Source organism: Apium graveolens, chromosome 2 (assembly GCF_009905375.1).
Source record: "Apium graveolens cultivar Ventura chromosome 2, ASM990537v1, whole genome shotgun sequence".
NCBI classification, from domain to species: Eukaryota; Viridiplantae; Streptophyta; class Magnoliopsida; order Apiales; family Apiaceae; genus Apium; species Apium graveolens.
The window spans coordinates 296559603-296586936 of record NC_133648.1 but is presented as its reverse complement, the minus strand read 5'-3'; positions in this window follow the sequence as shown (position 1 = coordinate 296586936).

Below are 27334 nucleotides of genomic sequence, written 5' to 3'. Positions count from 1 at the left end.
CAATTCAACACTCTATCTTTAGTTTCTCAAACTCAACAAATTGAGTTTCTAGCACATTATTTCTTTCACTTAAAAACAAATTATTTTCTTTAATTTTTGTGTTTTCTTTAGTGATTGATTTAAGTGTAACATGCAAGTGATATAATTCTGTTGACATGTCATTTATATCATCATTACTGATCTTTAGAAAGGTGTGCTAGATTTGTAGTGATTACTTGACTGCTTGAAGAACTAAATTCTGCTTCATCTGATTTGGCCATTAAAGCTAGATTGATATAGCTTATTTCTTCATCTTCATCTACCCCATCAGCTGCCCAGTCATTTTCTTGAGTCAGGAAAGCCCTTTCCTTTTGTTTGAGCAGTTCAAAGTACTTCTTTTTGTAGTCTACAGGCTCAAACTTCTTTTTCTCAGAATCAGGCTTTCTGCATTCTCTTGCAAAATGACCACTCAAGCCACATTTAAAATATTTGAATTTGGATTTATCCACCATGTAGGGCTGTCAAACGGATAATTCGGATACGGATCTGCCTATGTCCGTATCCGGAACCGAATCCGAAAATCCATATCCGTATATGTATCTGAATCCAAAAATATTTAAAGAATTATATCCAGATCCGGATCCGCCGGATACTATCCGGATACGGATAATATCCGGATCCGAATCCGATTTTAAATCAGATTTTTTATTTTTTAATTAAAATTTTAAAAAAATGAAAAAAATTAGAAAAATATAGTAAAAATTAAAAATTCATTTTTAAAAATTAAAATAAGAGATAAAGTAATTTAATCATATTTTAATTTTTTTTAAATTCATTTTTTATTTATCTTTTCAATATAATCATTATCTTTAAATTGTTGAACTCAAATGATTTTTTTCTCCATGTCTATAAAATTTTACAAACATAATATATCCATGTATATATATGTATATATTTATATACACATAAATATACTATAAATTTAATATAATATATTTTTAAATTATTTAAATATTTAAATATAAAATATATTTATCGGATACGGATATTATCAGATACGAATATGCCTATATCCGTATCCGTATCCGCAATTGTCGGATTCAAATACGGATAATATCCTCTTTGTTTCGGATACGGATAATATCCGCTTTATTTCGGATACGAATGCAGATTTTTCGGACGAATATCGGATTTTTCGAATTTTTTTGACAGCCCTACCACCATGTTTCTATTTGGCCTGGCTGTTCCAAAATTCATTTTACATTTGAGCTTGGAAAACCTTCTTGATCGGAAAGCTAGATGTTCATTTATGTCCTCTATTTCATCCGAACTGAGATGATCTTCATGCTCAGCCACTAGCCCTTAATTAAAGAATAAGGGCCCAAATACAAAACCCAGATAAGCCCAGAAAAATGGGCCCAAAATATTGTTTATTTAAGCCCAGAAAAATGGGCCCAAGATATTGTTTATTTCAAAAATAAAAAAATGAAAATCCTGATCCCATTCGATCAGAATTATAATTCAGTTTGTAGTGTAAAGGACAAGGTCGAAAATACCTTCGACCAGGACTTAAAGGAGGGTTAAATCGACCAGAATCAAATCATAAATCCTTCGACCAAAAACGACGTATAAATCCTGATCAAAAGGCGTGAGGTCGAAATAATTTCGACCAGGGCTTAAAAGGATGGCTAATTCGGTCAAGACGAGGGATTCTGACTGAAAATCCTGATCGAAAATTTCCTACTCGAATAGATAAATGAATATATATATATTCGGCCAGGATTCCTGCTCGAAAGAATCCTCCTCGAAATCCTGTCGACCAGGGCACAATAGAGGCTAATTCGACCAGGATCCTGGTCGAACAGGATTCCTGGTCGAACCAGGTGTAAAAAAAAGAGAGAGAAAAAGGAAAAAATGTTTTCTGAAAAAGAATTCTATATTTTGGAATTCCTGAATATTTTCAAAAAATAAGGAATTTCCTTAAAAAATTTCTGAAAAATAATAATATTTCCAGAAAATGAGGAAAAATTCGTGAAAATAAAGGGAAAATCCCAGAAAATTAAGGGAAAAATTCCTGGAAATTAAGGATAAATCCCAGAATTAAGGGAAAAATTCCTGGAAATTAAGGATAAATCGCAGAATTAAGGGAAAAATCCAGAAAATTAAGAATAAATCCCAGAATTGAGGGAAAAATCCAGAAAATTAAGGGAAAAATTCCTGGAAATTAAGGAAAAATCCCAGAATTTAGGGGAAAATTCCTGGAAATTAAGATAATTCCTAAGTAATAGGGATAAAGGTAAATCGTTGTAAATGTGTAGGTCGCTCCGCAAATGATAGGGAATAAATAAATCATAATTACGTTACATTAATTACACATGATTTGGGCTACAAGTCCCAATAAAAAGATGTGTGACATTCAGACCAAAAAGGTTAACACATTGATCAGGCCTGATAGACCATATCAGGCCTGATGGAACAAAGAAGGCCCAAAACCCTGAATATTAATTAATTTCGTAATTAATTAATAAGGGATAATTCAGTTGAGTAGATTAGTCCTAATGGAGAAATAAATCCTTGTAGATTGGCCTCCAAGGAACCTGGTGGGATAAGGAATCAGCTTCCTACTTTATAGGACTCCAAAGTTCATTCTAATTCTGAGACTTGCCCACCAAGTCTCCTAACCCAAGTCCAATTCAAGGACTCCCAACATCTATATAAGGGGCCTCACCCCACAAATCAGAACTACGTTTTTTGACTTGATCCTTGGCAATCAGCAAGGTACGTAGGCATCTTGTTAAGGCAGATCGAGTCACGAAACATAAGAGCAGTCAAATCGAGCCTCGAAGCTCACGTTCCTTAGTAATAAATACAACAGTTATATACCTTAGTTTTTAATCCATAGCAAGGGAAAACAATATACAACTTCTAATCCAGCAGTATGAGCACTTTCATTGTGAAGACAGTGAATATTTGAGTGACATCTTTAGTAGATTTCAAAACTACTAAATGCACTGAAGCTGCATGGTCTGAGTTTGATAGAACATGACTAACTCTTTTTCTAAATAATCATTCCTCTTTTTATAAGCAAGATTTTCAGAAGTTAATCTTTCACATGTTAAAGTTTGATCTTTATAACTAATGAACATGGTCTTAAGGTATCTTCTCAACTCAGTAATATCATCAGTATGAAAGACATAGCTTGAATGAGAACGGGAGGTGATTAAGGCATGGAAAACATCTAGAGATGTTCATGCTCAAATCACCAAAGTTCAAGGTATCGAGTCCTTTTGTGATACATCCTGGAAGAAGAATAAGGTGAAGCTGGAATCCAATTTGGTTGAAGGATTGCTAACAGATGTAGACTCGACGGATGATGAGGGTCATCCGTCGGATAATAAAAAGGGTTATCCATCGAGTGATATAAATCCTCATCCGTCGACTGTGAGCAAACCTGTGAGTAAAGCCAAACTTGCCAAGTTAAATGAGAAATATGGATCAGTTTCCAAGAATTTTGTCCAGGAGAATCTAGTCAAGTGAAGAAGGAGAAAAAGGCTAGTGTTGGTCATACGACTGTCAAGCAATTGAGTGACAGACTGGAAAAGATTGAGGTTAAAATAGAGGCTAAAAAGAAAAATAATAGAAATGGTAAAGTAGGAATTAACAAGCATAACAACTACACACCTGATAAATATGCTCCTAGAAAAATCTGTGTCAAGTGTGGTAGTGTAAATCATTTGTCTGTTAATTGCAAAACTGTCATGCCTACTTCCATATCTGTGCCACCTTATTTTCCCAACATAAATGCCATGCTTGCTATGCCTATGAATGCTATGTCTACACGGAATATGAATGCACAGTTTGCTAATATGACATTTGTACCTAATCCTTATTATGCTGCATTTAGTATGCCACAAATTCCATTTAGCATGCCTTACTGGAATAACATGTTTACTAGTAGCATGCCATTTCCTGGTAATCAAAATATGCATGATAATCCTGCTGTAATGAATGGTTTCAAAGGTCCAACTCAAATGACTAAGGATGAATCTGATATCCCCAAGTCAAATGAGATCAAACCTAAGAAACAGAAAAAGAAAGCTAACAAGGCAGGACCCAAGGAAACTTGGGTACCAAAATCAACTTGATTTGATTTTGATGTATGCAGGGAAACAGAAAGAATCTATCCTTCAATCTTTTTATCATCAAACACAACATGTACAGATTCCATAACAATGTTGGTTCTAAAATTGTAGACTCTATATGCTTTTCCAACTGCATATCCAACAAAAAATCCTTCATCTGCGTTGGCATCAAACTTTCCATGTTGATCAGTTTGATTCTTTAAGATATAGCATTTACAGCCAAAGACATGTAGAAAGTTTAATGTTGGCTTCCTATTCTTGAACAATTGGTAGGGAGTCATGCCTTTGGCTTGATTAACCAAAGAAATATTCTAAGTGTAGCATGCAGTATTTACAGCTTCAGCCCAAAAATATGTTGGTAACTTTGATTCTTCCAGCGTTGTTCTTGCAGCTTTAATAAGAGACCTTTTCTTTTTTTCCACCACTCCATTTTGTTATCGTATTCTAGCTGCAGAAAACTCATGCATGATCCCATTCTCTTCACAAAATAATCTCATAACAGAATTCTTAAACTCAGTTCCATTGTCACTCCTGATTTTTCTTATTTTGAGATCAGGATGATTGTTAACTTGCCTTATGTAATTGATGATGATTTCACTAGTTTCATCTTTGGATTTTAGAAAATATATCCATGAGAACTTTGAGAAATCATCCATAATTACTAGGCAGTATCGTTTCTTTGAGATGGACAACACATTGACTGGTCCAAATAAATCCATCTGTAATAGTTGCAAAGGTTCTTTAATTGTTGAATCAAGCTTCTTTCTGACAGGCATCACACAATCCATCCCTTGAGAATTCCACTTGAGGAATACCTCTTACCAAATCTTTCCTGACCAGCTCATTCATATTCTTGAAGTTAAGGTGGGACAGCTTCTTGTGCCATAGCCAACTTTCATCTTGAATTACCTTGCTAAATAGACAAGTAACAGATTCTGCATTTGATGAGTTGAAATCAAATAGGTACACATTTCCTTTGCTCACACCAGTGAGAACCACTTTGTTTCTCCTTTTGTTTGTCACAACACAGGCTTCGGAATTGAAAGTGACTGAGTTGCCCTTATCATAAAGCTGGCTAATACTCAACATATTGTGCTTGAGTCCATCCACTAGGGCAACTTCCTCAAAGATGATATTGTCCTTTGAAATCAAGCCATATCCCACAGTATAACCCGTGCTGTCATCTCCAAAAGTAATATTTGGGCCAGCTCTTTCCTTGAACTCGGTGAGCAGGGTAGAATCTCCAGTCATGTGCCTTGAGCACCCACTATCCAAATACCAAAGATTCTTTCGGTTTCCCTGCACACAACAAAATTAAATCAAGTTGATTTTGGTACCCAAGTTTCCTTCGGTCCTATTTTGTTAGCCTTTTTCTTAGGTTTCTTAGGCTTGTCCTCTTTTGACTTAGGAATTTGAAGTTCATCTTTATTCAATTGAGTGGAGCCTTTGAAAACATTCATCATTGCAGAATTATCATCCACAGACTAGTTAACATGAAAAGGCATACTTTGTGTAAAAATGTTATTCCGGTAAGGCATGTTAATTGGCATTTATGGCATACTAAATGCAGCATAATATGGATTTTGTGCAAATGGCATGTTAGCATATTGTGCATTCAAATTGTGTGGAGGCATAACATTAACATGCATTATAGGCATGTTGGGAAATGAAGGTGGTGCAGGCATATGAGTAGGCATAGCAAGTTTGCAATTAACAGACAGATGATTAACACTACCACACTTAACACAGATATTCTTGGTGCATATTTATCGGGTGTGTAGTTGTTATGTTTGTTAATTCCCACTTTCCCATTTTTATTATTTTTCTTTTTAGTATCTGCTTTCACTTCAATTTTCTCCAATCTGTCATTCAATTGCTTGATAGATAGATGACCAACATTGACTATTTTACTTTTGTTCACTTGACTTGTTTCTCCTGAAAAAAAGTTTTTAGAAACTGATCCATATTTTTCATTTAACTTAGCTAGCTTGGGTTAGCTAACTGGCTTTCTCTCTGTCAACGGATGTGAATCCTTATCTTTTGACAAATAGTCCTTTTGGTCTTTCGATGGATAACATTCATCATCCTCGAATCCACATCCGTTGATAGTCCTACTACTAAGTTAGAATCTAGTTTCTCTTTGCTCTTTTTCCAGGCTTCATCACAGAAAGATTCTATACCTTGAACTCTAGTACTTTGAGCATGAACATCTCCAGATGATTTCCATGCCTTAATTACTTCATGTTCTCGTTCAAACTCTGGGCCCTTTTCTGGGCTTAAACTTGGGTTATCCCCCTTTTTTGACTGGGTTCTCCTTTAATTCAAATATTTGGGCCCTTTTCTAGGCTTATCTTTATTGGGCTCATTCTTGGGCCCATTTATTCAACTGGGTTTTTGTTTTTGAGCCCTTTGTTTTTACTGGGTTTCTCTTCCACCCTTTTTTTTAAAATATTTGGGCCTCAAACTGGGCTTTTTGTATTTGGGCCTTGACACTGGGCCTTTTTAGCCCTAAACACTTGGGTTTTTCAAGATTTTTCTAGAATTGGGCCTTATCCCTGAGCCCAAATTCCAGGTTCTTCTAAGGTTTTTTCTGGATTCTTCCAAAATCTTCAAAAATTTAAGTTTTTCACTTAATTTTTCCAAGAATTTCCTGGATAATTCTAGAATCTCCTTATTTTTGGGCCCAAATGGCCTTTTTAAGGCCCAAATTACCTCTTTTTTGGCTATATAAAGGTGGGATGAGAGTGTGATTTCCTCACACTTCTCATTTCACTTCTTCACTCAATCTTCCATTCTCTCCCTCTCAACACTTCTCTTCCTTTAGTTTTCCTGCCACCCTTCCTTCCAAGGTTTCCAGGTTTCTTCATTCTCTACTAATGGCAGATAAAGGTGCTGAGAGAGCGACCAAGATTGCCTCGGCTTCAAAACGAGGTAAGGATATCGAAATCCACTCTTCTTACATGTCTCTGATCGATATGATTAATACTAGGGGGACAAATATCCCTCCACTGCACATCTCGACTCTTTTAATCATTGCAACACTTGGCATAACATAGATTACGATAAATTAAATGCACACTATAATATTCTTCCTCCCCTTAGATTAGTTCCAGTTTCTGGTGGCGATCATACTTGCCACTGAAAACCCAACACTCTTTTTATTTATACAGATGCCCTCGATGCTGGGCTTAGGTTCCCTTTTCATCCCTTCATTCCTCATCTTCTAGCTGATTTACAAATTAACCCATGTCAGCTTCCTCCAAACGCTTGGAGGAACATTTTATGTTTTATGGTTTGCTGCCTTAAGGAAGGTTTTCCCCTATCCGTAGCTGTTTTTAGGAAAGTTTTTCAATGTTACAACAGTTCTTCTGGTAATTGTGGTTGGGTTTATGTTAAACAAAGGCTCGAGTGTAAGCATATCTTTAACAGTGCCTCCATTCCCGATAATAACCAAAATTGGAGGAATAGTTTTGTCGGGTTAAGGTGGGAGAATGGCGACTGGGGCACACTCTTCAGATCTTCCTTCGGGAAGGTTAGTGATGGTAGCCTCAAATCCATTCACTTAACCCCCGAGAAAACTATCATTTATAATGAGCTTACTCGGGATGACGGTACTACTACCAGCTGAACTCTTTTAGAGGAGTTCTCCCTCATCCATGTGGGGCTATCCTCTGTTTCTCAACAGGGTATTTTTCTTCCCTTCTCAATTTTATTTCATTTCATGCATTATTAACACCACTTATTTTGTTTTTTTATCTTGTTTTACAGCTGCTAAAGAGATCAATGAAGATAATGTGCCTCCCATTGAGGAGACTGCCAGGATGAAGAAGGCTCATTTTGCGGGGCTAGATACTCGAGGAAAGGCTACGGAGCCTAGCTTCCTACGGAAGCACAAGGAACCTATGGTGGAGGTTCCAGCTGAGGGAGCCGAGGGCCACAGTGCCCCTATCATTACTGCTGCTCCTGTCCCTGCTGCTACGGGCGCCTTTCAGCCTCTCTGGGGATTTCACCGAGGGGATAACGTGGTTGGATCCATGAAGCACGCCTGGGTTTGGTCTTACCATGCTGTAACTCCCAAAGACTTCACGGATGTGGTGGCTACTCCTGACTTGGAGAGGATCAAGCTCATGGGAGCTCAGTCCTTAGCCTCGGTATGATTATTTCTTGGAATTTATCTTTCTTACTTGTAGCATTCACTTGCCTTACACCTTTGTTTATTGTTTCATTTCAGTCTAACGCCTATTTTCAAGGCGCTGTGAGGCAGGCCGAATCATGGAAGAGGGCCTCTGACAAAGCTGATAATGCCCTTAAGAGGCAACGTAAGAAGTATGCCTCTTTGGAGCAGAAGCTGAAGCCTAGGGAGGAGGAGCTCGGGGAGTCTAACGCTGAGCTGGTGGTGTTACGGGCTGAGAAAGATAAGGCGATTGATAACTATCTAGACTCGGAGGAGTTTACTCAGTCTGGGAGGGTGAGGGACGACTAAGTTTTCCCTGGGTTTTTTAGGACTGGCTGGGACACGACCCTTTGGACCGTGAATGAGGCCTGCCCTGATATTAACCCGGCGGACTATATCTTCCCCGATGATGAGGCTTTGCTGCAGAGATTTCATACCCGAGTAGTTGTCTCGGATCATATACCCCAGGACCCGCTTCTTCCTCCTCCCGAGTCGTCTTTGAGGCCTGCTGCGGATTATAACTCTTCCTCCTCCGGGACGACTGAGACCTCCAGCGAGAGCGGAGGAGATGAAAATATGGATGCCGAGGGCGCCTCAGCTTCTTAGAGTTTTTCCAGCCCTGCGTGGCTTATTTACTTTATCTTATTTTCGAGACTTTGTTTATCAAACTTTATAATATTTATTTGATCCATTTCTATTTATCTGATTTTATGCTTGCATTTCATGCACTTAGTTCACTTGCCTTGCCATAGAGATTCAAACATATTTCAAAAACTTTCTAAACTTCATAAATTATTGGGATTCATCCCTTACACAAGTCTTAATAAACCTTGAAATAAAGCTAAAACATGTAAATTCTAAGCAAGCAAAGCTTCAAGGTGCTTTTCAACCTACCTGTCACCTTGATAAGTGAGAATTATGGTCAATTGCTTAACACATAATAAACCTTCAGGTTTTGTGTATGCCAAGTTCTCGGGACTTCAAAACCATCCATAGTCTCCAGCTTGTAGGTTCCTCTACCTTGAACACTCTTGACCTTGTATGGCCCTTCCCAATTTGGGGCAAGCTTCCCTTTCTGCCCTACACCAGAAGCTTCCACCTTCCTCAAGACTAAGTCACCCTGTTTGAAGAACCTTTCTTTAACCCTTAGGTTGTAGTAGAACGAAGCCTTTTTCTGATATTCCACTATCTTCGCATGTGCCTCATCTCGCACTTCATCAATTAGATCCAGGGCTAATCTTTTCCCTTCCTCATTCTCCTCAGTATTGAAAGCTTGAATCCTGGGAGAGGAATGTGATATCTCCACGGGAACAATTGCTTCTCCCCCATATGCTAACATGAAGGGAGTTGCTCCAGTCATGACTCTACAGGTAGTCCTATAGGCCCATAATATTGGGAGTATTTCATCTACCCAGTTATTCCTCGACTTCTCGATCCTCTTCTTTAGCCCATCCAGGATTATTCGATTCGCCACTTCTGCTTGCCCATTGGCTTGCGGGTGAGCCACAGAAGTGAACCGTAACTCAATTTCATTCTCTTCACAATACTTCTTGAATTCCTCGTTGTTGAATTGTGTTCCATTGTCAATGACTAGGATGCGGGGAATTCCATACCGGCACATGATATTTTCCCACAGGAATTGCGCAACCTGCTTAGTTGTGATTTTGGCCAAGGGCTTGGCTTCAATCCACTTGGTAAAATAATCGATGACTACAATCAAAAACTTCCTTTGTGTCGTGGCCATGGGGAAAGGCCCAAGTATATCTGTTCCCCACATAGCAAAGGGGATGGGTGAGTTGATAGAGGTCAGCATCTCGGGGGGTTGTCTAATGACAGCTGCATGCTTCTAACAGCGGTCACACTTCTTTACATATTCTTTGGCATCATCCATCATTTCTGGCCAATAGAAGCCTAAACGGGTTATCTTATGAGCTAATGCTCTGCCCCCTAGTGTTGCCCACAAATACCTTCATGTACTTCTTCAAGAGCCAAACGTGCCTCATCGGGCCTGAGACACCTTAAGTAAGGAACCACAAAAGATCTTTTATACAAAATCCCATCTATCAAAGAGTATCTTAGTGCTCGAACAGCCAACTTCTGTGCTTCAGTAGCATCATTTGGCTACCATCCGGTTTGAATATGAGTCTTAATGGGATCTATCCATGAAGTCCCCAGTCCTACAGGAGCTACAAGCTTAACATCAATGCTCCGTGTCTTCTGAACGCGGTAGTACAAACTTCCTGAACTTTCCTCTACCTCAGATGAAGCAAACTTTGATAATGCATCTGCCTTACATTTTCCTCCCTCGGAATGTGCTCAACATGGCATTCATCAAATTGGGTCATCACAGCCCTTACTAGGCGGACATATTTAGCCATCGTATCATCCCTTGCCTCAAACTCTCCCTTCATCTGGGATATAACCAACTTCGAGTCTCCACAGACCTTCAAGTTATTGACTCTCAGTGTCCCTGCTAGGCCGATGCCAGCTATCAGAGCTTCATATTCTGCCTCATTGTTCGTGGTCGGGAAGTCTAACTTCATGGCATACTCAATCAAGAACCCATCAGGGCTTTGTAAAACCAAACCTACTCCACTTGAATTTGTTTTTGATGCTCCATCAAAATAGAGAACCCAATATTCTTTCTCCTTATCATCCTTTTCTTTATCCCCCTTATCAACTTCCTTATCTTGAGGTATGGTATCTTTCTGCCCCCCGACTTCTTGGTTGGGTATGGTACATTCCACCACGAAGTCAGCGAATGCCTGGGCTTTTATTGCCGTTCGTGGCTTATACTCGATGTCGAATTCTCCCAGCTCTATTGCCCACTTGATCAACCTCCCACTAGCCTTGGAACTATGAATGATAGTCCTTAGGGCATGCGTCATTCAGGTCAGTGAAGTCCACACACATCCTCCATTTTCCATTGGCCTTCTTCACCATTACAGGGTTTGCTAACCATTCTGGAAATTGTATCTCCTCGATGAAACCAGCCTCTAAGAGCTTCTCTACTTCCTATTTTATAGCTTCTTGCCTCTCTGGAGCAAAATTCTTTTCTTTTGCTTCACTGTCTTCCGATTTGGATCCACATTCAGCTTGTGAGTAATCAGTTCCGGGTCTATGCCTATCATATCAGCTGCTGACCATGTAAACACATCACTATTTTCTTACATAAATTTCACCAACTTCCCTCTAAGGGGCTCCTCTAGTATGGCTCCAACGAAAGTCATCTTCTCAGGATCCTCGGGAGCTAGAGGAATTGAAACCAAGTCTTCTGCCGGCTTCCCTCTTTTCTCATCATTTTCTCGGATATCCAGATCTTCAATAGACGGAACTTGCCCCCCAACTCCATCTTCCCTCAAAGAGGCTACATAACAACTTCTAGCCATTTTTTATCTCCTCTCTCTTCTCCAATCCCATTCCGGGTGGAAAACTTCATAACTGAATGGTAGGAAGAAGGGACTGCCTTGAAGGCATGTATCCCTGTTCTCCCCATGATAGAATTATAAGTTGAACTAGCCTTTACCACCATAAAGTCCAACATCTGTGTTTCTTGCCTTGGTTCCTGACCTATGGTGGTTGGCAACTTGATTATCCCTTCCAAGGGGCACTCTACTCCCGCAAATCCATATATCGGCATATCGGTCGGGGTTAGTTGAGAATCATTATAACCCATCCTTAAAAAGATGTTATGGAGCAAGATATCCACCGAAGCACCATTATCCAATAGGACTCTCTTGACCGGGTTATTCCCTATTATCGGTATTATGACCAGCGGGTCGTCATGAGGAAATTTCACACCCTCTAGGTTAGAATCATCAAAAGCCAATGTTACTTCTGTCCTGGCCCTTTTTGGGGCTTCTCCAACGATATGCATAACCTCTCTAGTATATGCTTTCCTGGAGTTCCTGGATAATCCAGTAGCAGTTGGTCCTCCAAAGATTTTGCTTATCACAGGCCCTCGAGGTCGCGGCCCTCCAAAAATTGCATTTATAGCCGGTCCTCTAGGATGGGGATTCCGCCCCTGATCGTCTTGGTCCCTCCTACGATCTTCAAAGTTCTTCCTTCCATTGTTATTCATATCCCCTCCTTCTCCAGTGTATTTGTTCAATCTTTCTTTTTGAATGAGGAACTCAATTTCATCTTTCAGTTGTCTACACTCATTGGTGTCATGACCTACATCTTTATGAAATATGCAATACTTGCTCTTATCTAGCTTGGCAGGATTAGCCTTCAAGGGCTTAGGCCAACGAATATCTCGATCTTTCTCAATTTCCATCAACATCTGGCTTCTAGGAGCATTCAGCTTAGCGTATTCAGTGAACTTTTGCCCAGATCCTCCCTTCTTGGGGTTTGAATTAGAGTTTTGCTCGGTTCTAGGATACTTGTCCTTAGCGATATATTCCAGGTCAGTTTTCCGCTTCTTGCCTCCAGTGGGCTCATTACTCACTACGGTCTTCCTCATGCTCTCTTCCACCTTGATGTATTTCCCGGCCCTATCTTGGAACTACAACATGCTTTCAGGGGGGCGCTTGGCCAAGGACATCTTGAAGAACTCATCCCTAGTTCCTTGTTGCAGTGCTATCATGGCTACCTTGTCATTATGGTCCGGGACTTTTAAAGCCTCCTTTGTGAAACGATTCAGGTAATCTCTCAAGGATTCCTTTGTTCCCTTCACAATGCTCATGAGGGATGCTGGACTTTTCTCATGCACTCGCCCACTGTAGAACTGCTTAATAAAAGCCTGACTTAATTCTCTGAACGACCCAATAGAGTTTGGGGGCAAACGACTATACCACATTTGAGCCATACCCGACAGGGTTTGAGGAAAGGCCCGACACTTAATAGCATCATTCACGGGTTGCAACAGCAGTGCATTAGAGAATGTCCTAATGATTAGAGGGATCTCCCGTGCCATCATAAGCTTTGATAGTTGGCATCTTGAACTTCCTTGAGATATGGGTATTCATTATTTCTTCAGTGAAGGGCGGAGTAGGATCATCAGGATCTTCAAGGGGGAGAAGATTGCTTGGATCAGCCCTTGGGACAACAGCCCTTCTCTGTATTGGACCATCCAGATCTATGATAGGAGGAGGATTTCTCCCCCTAGGAGGTAGTGGGGGTCTGGTGGTCTGGTGCGCCTCCAAGTCGCGCTTCAATCTTTGAATCTCAGCCTCCTGAGCCCTGATCCTTTCCTGCACTTCTTGGGGATTCGTCCCTTGGGTGCTCCTAGGACGTTGGCTACCATCAGCCATCGACTCTTTGCCAGCACGTCTCCTTCTTGGGGCTACTTCATCATCCGAAGATTCAGAGTCTCTTTTAGTGTAAGGACCAGAAAATTCCTGATCCTCAGGGATAGGAGCCAAACCTCGTATGTAGGGGGGCGATCACCCTCGTGCTTCACTCCGTCCAGCATGTCCACTTCCTCCAACCTCGGGGTAAAGGGGCATCTCATAAGGGGGTTAGTAGTCACAACAGTTGAATATTCGTACCCAATGGGTCAAGAATTCACAAGTGCATGTAGTTGTTGAACTTGGGGATTCGTACCTTGAATAACCGAGGGAATCGTCCCTTGTGGCTGAGGTTCAGTTACCCCTATCTGGGCTTCTCCTTGGGTGGCTGCATAAGTTGAATGAGGAGGTACCTCCATGGTTGACGAAATTACTTGGGTTGTACCCGATGATGTTCCTTCCTCAAGAGCTCTAATTGTTCTCCGTGTTCTCGCAATGGTTGTTGTATTTTTCCCACAGACGGCGCCAAATGTTATGGATTAAAAATTAAGGTATATAACTGCTGTATTTATTACTAAGGAATGTGAGCTTCGAGGCTCGATTTGACTGCTCTTGTGTTTCGTGACTCGATCTGCCTTAACAAGATGCCTACATACCTTACTGATTTCCAAGGATCAAGTCAAAAATGTAGTTCTGATTTGTGGGGTGAGGCCCCTTATATAGATGTTGGGAGTCCTTGAATTGGACTTGGGTTAGGAGACTTGGTGGGCAAGTCTCAGAATTAGAATGGACTTTGGAGTCCTATAAAGTAGGAAGCTGATTCCTTATCCCACCAGGTTCCTTGGAGGCCAATCTACAAGGATTTATTTCTCCATTAGGACTCATCTTCTCAGCTGAATAATCCCTTATTAATTAATTATGAAATTAAATAATATTCAGGGTTTTGGGCCTTCTTTGTTCCATCAGGCCTGATCTGGTCCATCAGGCCTGATCAATGTGTTAACCTTTTTGGTCTGAATGTCACACATCTTTTTATTGGGCCTTGTAGCCCAAATCATGTGTAATTAATGCAACGTAATCAGGATTTATTTATTCCCTATCATCCCTCACTTGTTTAGTTCCATCACATATGATTTGAATTGTATCCCAAATATCTTTAGCAGTTTTCAAGTTGATGACATTGTCAAACATATCTCTATCAAGACCATTGAACAGAATGTTCATAGCCTTTTTATCTTCGTGCACTTGCTTAATGTCTTATCTGTCCATTCTGATTCTGGCTTTGGAATACTTTGCTCATTGCTTATAGATCCTTCAGTATCTGTAGCAGCTTTTCGAGGAACATGAGGGCCTTTCTCAATGCAATCAACATATCTTTCATCTTGAAAGAGAAGATACAGGTGCATTTTCACCTTCCAGTGGTGATAGTTGTCTTTATCTAGAAAGGGGATCTTCACTCCAACATCCTTCCTGCTCATGTTGTTAGTTGTTTTGATCTTAAAACTCTTAGCGTGTCAAGAGCTTGCTCTGATACCAATTGTTATTCCCAAAAAATCTAACAATAGAATTATAGAAGGGGGTTGAATGTAATTCTAGGTTTCTTTTCGAAATTAAAGAAACTACTCTATCAAAGTATTTCAGTGTTTGAATATGCAAGTGTGTAGAATGGAATAAGAATGTATTCAAAACACAAAGTTATTAAACACAAAAGATTAAAAAACTTTATGGTGAATTGATCTTTCAACCATATATATATTGATTGAGAACTCTGTGATGCAAGAATGCACACAGCTGCTTACAAGTAAATTTATAAAGTAAGAACTAAGAAATTCTTAACAGATATTATGCCTTATCTATTTCTCAGTTCTTTCGATCGATATTTTTCTACTTACTACTCTTGGTATATACCACCAAGTTACATGTGAAAAAGACAAACTAATAAAACAAAAATGTCTAAGTCTAATCAGATGGTTCTTCATTTCCCTATCCAACATCTTTGTATTTCTTCAAGTAAGCATGAAAATGGAAATGCTTCTTTGTTCTCAAAATCCTGCTAAAAGGCTGCCACATTCCTTTTGTGTATAATTAACCCATGTGACTATCAAGTCACTATCAACTTTTATTTGAATTTGTTATCCATCGAGACTCTGCTGATTATCCGTCGAGACTCTATTGGATCATCCGTTGATTGGGACTTAGGTCATCCGTCGAAGCCTTATAGAAACATCCGTTGGAAGTATTTCCATAGCAGTTGGCTCAATTTCATTTATGCAAAATTACAAGGTATTTAATATTTACAATTAGCCAACCTATTTTTGCATATCATTCTAGTAGCCAACATGACTTAGAATATCCTACAACTTTTAATTCTCTAAGATATTACAATACAAAGGAATGTTCTACAAAAAATTATTTAAACATAAGCTACTCTTCAACGGATGATAGAGTAAGATTATCCGTTGAAAGCTACAACTACACTTAATTAAATCTACTAAGGTGTTTTGGTAAAATATCAACAAGCCTACAACATATTCCTAATATATATCAATGCTCGAAGACACATTAAGTGTTAACTTAACCCGTTCTTATATACTGCACAACTATACAATCAATCTAGAAGATATGTTACATTTGAATAAGGAATCCTAATACATATCCAACTATTGATTGCTACAATAAGTAAATTCCTACACCGACATATCTCTGCAAATATATCATCCTGTGATATCTTCTGATTTCTAGCTTGACCAATACTGATTTGAACAAATACCGGTGATAAGTACTGATATGCAAATACTGATGTCAAATGCTGATGAAGTCATTTTTGTCAAACTCTGATATCAAATGCTGATGGCAAACTCTGATAGTTAAATACTGATATCATTAATTTCTTCTAACAATCTCCTCCAACTTGTGTATTAAGTAATTTATGTACAAGTTCCTAATTGATGATGTCAAAACTATCTAAATTCAAAAATATAAATATATGTACAATCTTACTATCAGTGTATCAGACTTTATCTTCAATCTTTAACTTTTGCATACCCAGTAGCATCATCAAAAATTTCTTGAGTAAATTTTCTTCAAAAACATTCAAATACATTTCCATCCTTTGTTTGATATCCTTCAGCTCTTCTGCAGATTCATCATTTTGATAGAAAGTTGATCTGAGGTCATGAATGTTGGATCTGCCAAGTGACAAGTCATCCAGCTCCAGAAATCCAACTTTCTTACCATTTGGATTAGAAGTAAGAACTTTTATCCAAATAGATGTAGTTATATTTGCTCCTCCTTTAGGCATATCAACAATGTCCATTTTCATCAATGTATTTTGGAATGTATTAAGATTTGATGAGCATTCATTTCTGCTTCCTGGATATCAAGTCTTTCAAATAAACAGACCACCTGTCAATTGTAAAGTTGATTACCTTTAGTAAAGTTGTGATATATTCCAACACCTTCCATGATTTGTCTCTCATTTCTTCTTGTAAAATCTTCAACCTCTGTTCAGACTTAAGAAAATACAACATCTTTTCTTTTGGCTTATTTGTGTCAAACAAATCAAGCACAATTTAGACTGAAAGAATCTTCTGTAGATCTTCAATATTTTATGTAAATAGGAATGTATGATCCAAAATATTGTGAACCATTATCTAGTATCCTTTTTCTGATAGTTACAAAAATCAAATTTGACCATTCCCTGGACACTTCATCTTCAACTCTTAGCAAATAATGAATGTATTTCAGTTGCTTTGTTGACATGATCAATAGTTCATCAAGTGAGAGAACTTGGACTTGATCATTTTGCAATAAGAGTAATATTTTCTGCTTGGGTTCTAAACCATCATGTTTATCAAGTATAATCTTCACAGCTTCAAGGCTGTCTAAGTGATCAGTAGAAACATCCTGACCATGACTATCAGCAAGAGTGAAGTTCAATAACTTTAGATTGACCAGTTGAGCTTCATGATGTCCTATCACACCTCTTGTATAAGGTTCATTCAACTTGATATTATTGGATTGTACCAACCAAGACTTTTTATCACCCATACTGCTAGAACTAGGTAAGCCATCCATCCTTATTCCCCCAGGAATAAAATTCATCTCATTATTGTAGTTGAGATCATCAACTTTCTTCCACTTATACTTGTTATTGATCTTGGGAAATTTTTGAGCTCTCATTTCCGCTCTTTCATACAACAAATTTATATTATTACATCTCCATCTATTTCTTTCAGACCTCCTAAACATGTTTCTATATGCTTAATTTGCTCTGTCAACATCAATTCTGATTTTGCTTTCCTAGGCCCTTTCTTCTTTGTCAAAAACCACTTCTTCTTCCTTGAAATTTTCAACATTAAAAGCTTCAACATATGCAGATAGAATCTGTAGATTTACCCAAAATAGAATTTCTTCTTCTTCTTCTTCTTCAGTTTTAACAGAATCAGGAACAATTATTACTCTGTCAGTATCAGGAACTAAACTGTCATGATTGAAAGTGTCAGGATATACCCTGTCAGGAACTGAATTAGGATTTGCATCTTCGTTGTCTGGAATCAAACTTGTAGGAGCAGGAGCAGCTTCCAATTGCAGTTGTCTTGGTCTTCTAACAAGCTGAGCTCCTGGTTCTTCTTCACTATCAGGAGTGTATAGATTTGGACTAAAAACAGGTTTTGATACATGATGAAGAAATGAAGGATTAACATTCATTCTTGGACCTTGAGACTGAGATATCTCAGGTAACTCCTCAATTTTAACACCACTTGACCTTGTTCTCCTCTTAGTAGGAACAACTACTTGAATATCTTGAACAACTTTCCTTGTAGCATATTTTCTTCCACCCATACCACCTCTTGCTTTGCCTCTTCCTCTTGAAGTAATTTTACTTTGTAGTTGTCTGAGAATTTCCTCTTGCTGTTTGAGCATTTCATCTTGTGTCATATCAAGAAATTCTTCAGCTAGGTATGTAAGAGCTTTTATTTCAAACATGTCTTCCACTCTCTTGTCTTTATGGTACAGAGTGATGCTTGCTCCAGATGGAGTTCTAAATATCTTGTAGAACTCTATGCATCTTCAGGATTATCAGTTATCACCTCTCCTCTTTCAGAAATTGCAGATCCTGACTGGTGCTTTTCCATCAGGATTTGTGAGTAAGTAAATGTCTTTGTCTCCATAGCTTTAGATCCATCCTTAGAGACTTGAGTTGACTGTACAGTTTGTGTTTGTGTCTAAATACCAAGTCTAGATTTAACTACCACAACATCAGAGGTCTTTTTTTGTTGTTTATCACCATCATCATCAGGATTGGTATTTTTCCTCAAAACTGATTCAGGTTGACATTTTGTCTTTGGTACTACTATCTCCCCCTTTTTTGCATCTAGACTTTGTAGAAGAGAGAGAATAACATCCAACTTAGAATTAGTAGCATTCTGACCAGCATCAAGAGCTGTCATTTTTTCTGTAATTTGTTCCTGTTTAGCTTTCATACTCAATATCCTTTTGATTAAGCCATTGTGCTTGTTTATACCTTTAATAGTCACAGAAAGGTCATCAAGCTCATTTCTATGATCAACATTGTCTTTCTTGAGTGTAGAGACAGAAAAATGCACCCCTTTGACTAGTAATGTAGTGGCCTTGATAGAATTCTTCATATCAGGATGTGAGACCAAAGTAACAGCATGATCGGCTAGAGTCTGTGCAGATTCTAAATAAATTTTCTCACATGGTAATCTCCATGAATGATTGCATTCATGAGTTCTCTGAGTATCAAGAGTAGGTGCATGACCAGATGATGACCCAAAAGTAGAAAGTTTAGATGCTTCTAATCCAGCTTTTAAAGCAGCATTATCAGGATTGTCATCATCAGAAGAATCACTAAACTCATCATCATCATTAGAAAATGTCTCAGGAACACCAGGAACAGAGTCAGGAATTTTGCCTTTGAGCTTTAAGTCAGGATTTGACTTAGAAGGATTAGTTACCTGTGATGAACCTGAAAGAAAAGAACCAAAACCTAAAACTCTCTTTTCTTTTAAATTGATCTCATCACTTATCACACACATATTACTTTCAATAGTAATATTTGACTCACTTTTGTCACTCTTATCTACCTCTTCTTTTGCCAGTACAGGAGACTACCTCTCAATAATTCTGTTTTTCTCTTGATCTTTTCTCACAATCTCACTAGAAAGGCTCAACCTCACTAGGAAAAGAAGAAATGAGAGGGGGCGAAGAGGAGTGTTCTATAGTCATATAAATGGAGGTATCCCTCGTAATAGGTCTATTTATAATCATGCTAGTAGATAAATTTGATGGAAAAAGAATAGTACCTTGAGTGTTAAAATCCATTGGTATTGCTTTGAGTGGAGGTACCAAATGTCTCCAGTATTATCCTTAGCAGTTATCAGTACATCAAGATTTGTAGATTTAGGAACAGCTGCATCAGGAACTAACCTTGTGTCAAAATTTGGCTTCTTGTATGGAATTGATTCCATGTCATCTGCTCAAGATTAAGAAAAAAATTGATGAGGAGACACAGAGAGCATCTACTCCAAATCTTGATTTCTAGAAAAATCCTGATGCACCTGTAGAATTATCTAGATTCTCCAATGAAGCAGCCAAGAAAAAGAGTAAGGGAAATAACACATGAGCAAGTAGAAGAGAGTGTCAATAGGCTGCAAAGGGAAGGTCTTTTCAATGGATCAAGCACACAAAGACTGGTATATCCAAAGGGATATAACATCTACTACAAATTCGGATCCTATCACACAAGAACCTGCACTTCAAAGTAGTGCAACAGATATTGAAGAAATAGAGCCTCTTGCTGAAAAGTCCATTCAACAATGGCATGATGATTAATGTTCTAAGCTCAAAGCTGAAGTTGCAAAGATTAAAGATTTTTGTCATTCGATTGAGAAGTATACTTATAAGAAGAAGATTGTTTTCAAATCTTACAGACATGGAAACATCTATGAATCCAAACTTTATGCAAATGCTGATGATCCTGAAACTTGTTTGGTAAACAAGGCATCAGTAGATAAAAGTTGGAAAATAAGACACTAATGAAGAACTTGTGTTTGCAAATAAAAAGGCTCAAGTCAAGAATTGATGCGAATCCAGATGACTTGTCAAATCCTGATGATAAGTCAAATCCTGACACTGAGTCAGATCCTGATAATGATTTTTATCTTGATCTAAAGTTGGTTGATGGTAGCACTGATACAGGGGAAGGCTCACATGGAAATGATGCATCCTATTCAGGGGGAGCATTAGGAATTGGATATGATTTACCAAAGGCTGTCAAATGGACAAAAGATCATGCACCACCCTCACCTAAATCATTGGAGAGATAAGGTGGAGGAAGGAAGAAAAGTGTACCACCACCAATAAGTGTCAAAAAGGGTATAGCTAGACAGAAAAGAAGGACTATAGCTGGTAGAAGGTTGGTTGATGAGTCATCATATACTGATAGTGATGGACCAGTTGTTTTCAAGCTTCCTGCTAGACCAGTGGAGGTTACCGGTACTATATAGGAAGAAAGAACTGAAACTGTAGCTGGTAGCTCAGTGCAAAAGAAAAGAAGGTTATTCAAATCAGCTAATAGTGCTCAAGCTAAAAAGAAGAAAGTTGGTTTGGAAGTTCTAGCATAAGTTACTCTTGGTCAGGAAACTACAATTATTGATAAATCTCCATCAGTTCCTGATCAACAATGGTCAAATCCTGATCAACCTCAATCAATTCCTGACTCATCATCAGAAAGAGTGAGTGAATTAGCTTAGAAAATTGGACTAGGTTCTTCTCCAAAAAGAAAGGTTGCAGACACCTTACTGTATGTTAGAAAGTAGTCCAAGCAGTAGTCTCCACAGAAGGGGTACAGTACACAAGAACCATCTTCTCAATATGAAAATGCAACTGTTAATGCCCCTGCTACACAAGAACCACCTGCTCAAAGTGTGGGTGCAAGCACTAAAAATCAACAGACTATTCCTGACATTGCTCAAGGGAGTCATATTTTTATGAATGCTGATGTTCAAAAGACAGTACAAGAAAGGGAAGCTCGTCAGAAGCACATTACTCAACTGGATGATGTCATCAATGATCCCATGTTTGAGGGAAGCACACAAGAACCTTTAGTTCAAAGGATTGAAGAAGTTTCTAACTCCTTAAAATATTTCCAAGCTTCTTCCTCATTTTTATCCATAAACTTACCTTGGCACATAGACTCTAACAAAGCAGTGGTTTGACAGTCAAAGGCTTTATAAAGAATTTTACAAAGTCTTCATTTTTCAATACCATGTTGAGGACACTTAAACAAAAGATTTTTAAATCTATCAAAATACTTCCAAAAAAGACTCATTTTGATTTTGCTGAAATTGGTTGATTTCATTCTTAAGTCTATTTGTCTTATGGTTGGAAAATATTTTTTTAGAAAGATAAAAACAAATTCTTCCCACGTGAAAATAGAATTAATAGGTAAACTATACAACCATTGTTTAATCATCTTCTTTTAAAACAAAGTTAATAAGTCAGAGTGTAATGGAGTCTTCACTAAGTTGTTGGAGTTTTTGTAAAGCACAAACTTCCTCAAATTCTCGAATGAAAAGATATGGATCCTCTCCCTCTACCCAAGAAAACTTAGGTAACATGCTAATATTATGATGTCTGATTTTAAAATTGTTCGCGGTTACTTGAGGTAGGACTATGCATGAGGATTCAGCGGAATGAGCGGGGTAACAACGGTCTTTAAGTGAGACAAACATGACTAAATGTGGAAATTCTACTTCTTTTGATTCAATTTTAGTGGGTGAAGAGAACTCGAGTTGCCTTACTACTTTAGGAGATGAAAGGTTAGAGTGTCTTATTAATCTAGATGAATGGTCTTGAACCCAATTACTTTGCATATAAGACAAGTAATCACGTAGTAGAGAAGAGAATCACGTAGTAGAGAAGAGCTATACGTAAACACCCATAAAAATTGGAAAATTAAAAAGAAAAATCTTAGATCTATGGGTAATCCTAAAAAAAATCTAGACAACTCCTAACTTTTGGACCACTAAAAAGTATATAAATCTAGATTTATTCAAGCCTATTGGCGAGGTAAGCCGGGGCACTTCCTTGTAAACAAGACGCTGAATTAGAGAACCACTAGCCTAGTTGTTAGAACAAATTGATGATATCAGTATTAAACTATCAGAGTTTACTGAATCAGCATTTGATATCAGCATTTGAAAGAGGTGACGTCTTCAGCATTTACCCTCAGTATTTTCTAATTAGTACTTGACATCAGCACTTATTCACTTCAGTAATTATGAAACTCAAAAACAGAAGATATCAAAGGAGAAAATATTTACAGAGATATGTTGATGTAGGACTTTACTTATTGTAGCAATCAATAGATGGATATGTTACAGGATTCTTTATTGTATTGTAATAGGATTTCTTATTGATTGTGTAACTGTGCAGTGTGTAAGCACATATTAGGTTTACACTTTATGTAGTTCGAACATTGTTATATTATTCACATAACCTAGCAGCTTTCAAGGATATATGTTCATCCTTTGAGAGAGTATTGTAATAAGTTTTTATACATCAATAATAAAATTATTCTTTCAATTGTGTCTATTATTTTGATTTGATTATTTAACTGTATTCACCCCTCCCCTCTCTACAGTCATTAAAGGCCTAAAAATTGGTATCAAAGCTTTCTGTTGATACACAAACAGTTTAAGATCCACATAACAATTACTAATGGCAGACAAGGAAGTACAACAAAATCCTTCACCTCTACCATCCATAAATCCAATCAGCCATAATATTAGTAGATATGAGGCTATCAAGGTTCCAATTTTGAAGATTTATGAGTATCCAATATGGAAAGTAAATATGGCATGTGTCTAGAAGCAAGAACATGATTTATGATGGTCCTCACAGGCCAATGAAGCTAGGTATTGCTGTTCCTGGCCAAGAGGAAAATATAGCTGATAAAGAAAAGAAGGATTATTCTCCTGAGGATCTTTCATCTATTATGAAATATGCAAAAGTTAGACATATTTTGCATAGCAGTCTTGATAGTGTCATGTCCAATAGAGTCATTGGATTCAAAATTGCCAAAAAAATTTGGGATACTTTGCATGTCAAGTGTCAAGGTACCACTATTATCAAGAAGAACAGAAGAACAATACTAACTCAGGAGTATGAGCACTTTGACTCAAAGTCTAATGAGTCCTTGACTGAAATCTATGATAGGTTTCAAAAGCTGATCAATGACTTGTCACTAGTTGATAAAGAATATGATCTAGAAGATTCTAACTTGAAGTTTCTTCTTGCACTCCCTGAAAAGTGGGACTTGAAAGTCACATCAATAAGGGATAATCATGATCTTGATGAAATATGTCTAGATGAGATCTATGGCATGTTGAAGACTCATGAACTGGAGATGGAGCGAAGAAACAAGAGGAAAGGACCTAGAGCAAGGCAGGTTGCACTCAAGGTTGAAGAGAAACCAAGTGAGAAAGCTGGGAGAAAAATTTACTCCAAAGGCAAGGCTATGATTGCAAAGTCTGATACTAAGTCCTCAAACTCTCATGATGACTCAAACCCTGAAAGTGTATCAGACATTGAAAGTGATCATGACAATAATAAAGATATTGAAGAGATGGATGCTCTGTTGGTTAAAAGCTTCAAGATGATGGTATATAAAGACTTTAATAAGGGAAAAAGGTTTTCCGAGAAGGGCTCCGATTTCTCAAATACTGATAGGAGGAATTACAGAAGAAACTCTGATGAGAAGGAGTCAAAATATGGAAAATATGACAAGTCAAAGACAAATTGCTACAACTGTGATGGTGTTGGACACTTTGCAGCTGACTACAGGAAGCCAAAGTCTGAGAAGAAACAAGTCTTGATTATCAAGAAGAAGAACTGGGACATCATAAATAGATGATGGTGTCAACTACGCTCTCATGGCAAATGCTGAAAGTGAGGCCGAGGCTACTGAGTTGAAGGTACCTCATACTACACTTACTTTTGATACTGATGATATATGTGAATTAAGGCCATTTCTTAAATTATTGCATGTTAGTTATAGGGATCAATCACTTAAAAATGCTAGGATTAGAACTGAAAATTCTGATCTTAAGAAAACGAATGATCACCTAGAATCAGAGTTGGTTTTCATGCTATAAACTCAGAAGGAAAGAGATGATGCTTTGTATGTTAAGGAAACACTGTTTGAAAAGCATGCTTATCTAGAAATGAATCATCTAAAGAAAGAGAAGTAATTAAGCTTTGGACTATATCTAGAAAAACAACTCAGGGTTTAATAGAAAATGGTTGTTGGGGATCAGGATTAGGATATGCTGATAAAACAAATTCCGATAAGTTAAAAGAAAAATAAACTGAGAAAATTAAATCAATAAATACTGATAAAAAGGTAAAACTGAACAAATCTCAGTTAAGACCTGTTAAGTTTAATTTAAGTGTTGATGATGTTAAGTCGGTAAATAAAAAAGGGTCAACATCAGCATCTAAGTCAAACTTGAAAACTGATAAGTGTGAACAAGTTCACACCAAGTCAGTAAATGTTAGTTCAATGACTCAGAAACAGCTTAAGCAAAACCTGAAGGAAGTTAAAATAAAAAACAAGGAAAATAGCCTAGAAAGAACAGAAATGGGAAAGTAGGTGTCAATAAGGAGAACAAATATAAACCCATTCCTAATGCACCTAAAAAGGCATGTTTTAACTGTGGTAGTGCTAATCATCTTGATATTGCTTGCAGGAAGAATAAAGGGATAAACATTGTTCCTCCTAAGTCATAGTTTAGGAATAGAACAGTTAAATATAAACCACATAATTTATGTTTTCATTGTGGTAGTGTTTGGCATTCAATTTACACATACATTGAGTATCACAGTTTGTACTATGATTATTATGAACTGAAACCCTCTTTAAATAAATCAAAAGTTGTTTCTGTATTTGTAAACTTTGATATTAAGAATGTCAGCATAAACTCTGATTCAAAGTCTTCTGCTGCAAATGTTAACAAACTTAAAAAAGTCCAAAGGTGTAATGCCCCCAAATCCGGGATTAGGAATCTGGGTCGTCACACAATCCTTCAATCATGTGTAAAATATATTAACTCAATAATCCAATAACTCTACATCACAGACACCCAATCACACACACACACAAGTTATAGCCTTAAAAATGATGTACACAATGTAATCTTCTTTAATACAACTCAAATGTACTTTACAGGATCTTAAATAATTATTCGTAACCTCTACATGAAGTTACAATAATTACTACTGACATCTTATACTTATCTGAATATTCTGGTCCACCTGAGATAAAGTTACAAGGGATTCTCCCCACTATTTCAACTGACTAAGTCCCATACCGGCCTCTGGTAATCTGTTGTGTTGTGACATTTAAAAGAAAGCAAGAGTGAGCAATGATGCTCAACCATAATATACAAAACAGTTGGAAAAAATAGTTAAAATAATACTTTGTCGTATAATATGATGATTTAAAAAGTTGGTGGTATACACCTTTTTCTCTTTAAATCAAATTAGATATTAAATATATATATATATATATCAAAATATCTTTACCATGCTCTCGATAGTATTATATACTCAAGAGAATCAATATCTTGGTGTTGTACACCTCTTTTCAAAATAATATTTTCGATTGACTTATTAGTCTGCAAATATCTTAATAGTAAACCCCGCACCTAGGCTTGGGTTACGGTATTGCATCTCAATTCCAATTGAAAGAGTATAGGACATTCACCGGAGCCACTGCATACGATGATCAGTTGTAATACGAAAATATGTAACCTTTTCTACTAGTAGGAGGATGACTTTCAAACTCCTTGTTATCACCTGGCCGCATAAGGGCTATATGTCCCATTTTGGGTATACACACACTTCGCAGGTTCTTAGGTACACATAGTACCGTTTCCCACGGTACTGATAATCTCCCCAATACACGAAGTACTGGATCTCTACACTTCCCTTGTCCTTTAAGAAACCCTATCATATCCCAAGAACTGGTACTCCTCGAGTTCTCAAAGCATTTAGCTTATTGATAGGCAAAACTCATGTTGCTAGTATATATATGTACTTCCGAGAATTTTCGGAGGAAGTACTAAGATAATGTGAGTTGACCATTGTCAACAGATAAATAAATGAGGTGGAGTTTCTTTTGAAACTATATTCAAACTATTTAAAATACGTCGAGATAATATTTTTCGACGATCTGAAAGTATCCGAATGACTTTCTGAAACTCAGAAAGTATTTTAAAATAGGTTTTATGATTTTTAAATCATATTAAATCATTTAAAAATATTTAATAAGTAACTAATAATTATTAAATAATTAAACCTCGAATAATTATATTTTTAAGAAGTATTTGAAATAATATTACTCAACTAATTTATGTTTAAATAATTAAAGCAATCTTTAATAATATAATTAATCGAGTTTGAAATAAATAATTGTTGGAGAATACTTCTCCTATATTAAATGAATAATTGAAATAATATCCATTATTTGAGTAATTAAAAATAGTTGAGGGAATACGATCTTTGAAAATCATTTTAAATAAATTCGAGGTAATTTAATATTTCGCAAGAGGGCATTGAGTCCCTTGGAATAAAAGAAGTACGGACTTTACTTGTCCAAAACATCTCCATAATACTTCTGGGTTTTTAAGTAATACATATCGACCGACTCTCGGTCTACAATTTACAAGTCACGCTACTTGCTAGCGTTAATATTTCTTGAATATAAACACCTCCGGAAT